General features: G+C 41.0%; 1 protein-coding gene across 1 annotated transcript in view; it reads left to right on the forward strand.

Moving 5' to 3' along the window:
* Positions 1-971, forward strand: part of REV3L (REV3 like, DNA directed polymerase zeta catalytic subunit) — a 250,501-nt gene that overhangs the window by 144,274 nt on the left and 105,256 nt on the right. The gene's annotated exons all lie outside the window — the stretch shown is intronic.

The raw sequence follows: 971 nt of genomic DNA on the forward strand, positions 1-971 counted from the left end.
CAGGTTCAACTACTTGGTCTCTCTGGGTAGCTGGCTGTGACCAAGCAGTGACTACAACCTTGCCACTTGTCACCTCTACTATACACAGGGGAATCCTGATCATTCATAAACTTACAGGACCATTGTCTACCAACCCTATATATGTTCTTGAATACACTCCCCATTTCATAGACATACATAATAGTTCGGCCTGTCCACCCATCTATCCACCCGTATACCCATGTTTCCCTTCACTGACAACGCAGTATTGTATGTGCAAAAGGGTTCATCTTTGTTGTCTGTACCTCTCATGTACCTCTCTATATCTTTCTCTTCCACAATGCCACCATGTTGGTCACTCACATTTGGTACATTGCCCTTCTCTTCACCCAAATCAATACTTATCTCTATCTATCTAACAGCGTTCCCTCCCCTCCCATCCCACCCATGGTAACCAACAAAGAACATTTCTTTCTATAGATAAACCATTCCTTGACTTTTACAGTAATGGACTGATACAACATTTATCCTTTTGTGATTGACTTATTTCACTCAGCATAATGTCCTCCAAGTTAATCGATGTTATGTGGTGTTTTTCAGATTCTACATTATTCTTTAGCGTTGCATAGTATTCCATTGTGTGTATGTACCACAGTTTGGTTATCCATTCCTCAGTTCAATGACATCTAGGTTGTTTCCATCTTTTGGCTATTGTAAGTAGTGCTGTGATGAACATGGGTATGCAGTGTGCATATATCTGTTCTTGTCATGGCTCTCACTTCTTTAGGCTATATACCTAGTGATGGAATGGCTGGATCAAATAGTATTTCTAATTCCAACTTTTGAAGGAATCGCCATACTGCTTTCCACAGTGGTTGTACCATTTTACAGTTCCACCAGCAGTGTATGAGAGTCCCAATCTCTCCACAACCTCGCCAGCATTTGTTATTTTCTATCTTGTTGAACTTTGCTACTAGTGGTGGGGCAAGATG

The sequence above is a fragment of the Orycteropus afer genome, unplaced genomic scaffold (genome assembly GCF_000298275.1).
Source record: "Orycteropus afer afer isolate SDZICR_OR568_19922 unplaced genomic scaffold, OryAfe1.0 scaffold00072, whole genome shotgun sequence".
Lineage (NCBI taxonomy): Eukaryota > Metazoa > Chordata > Mammalia > Tubulidentata > Orycteropodidae > Orycteropus > Orycteropus afer.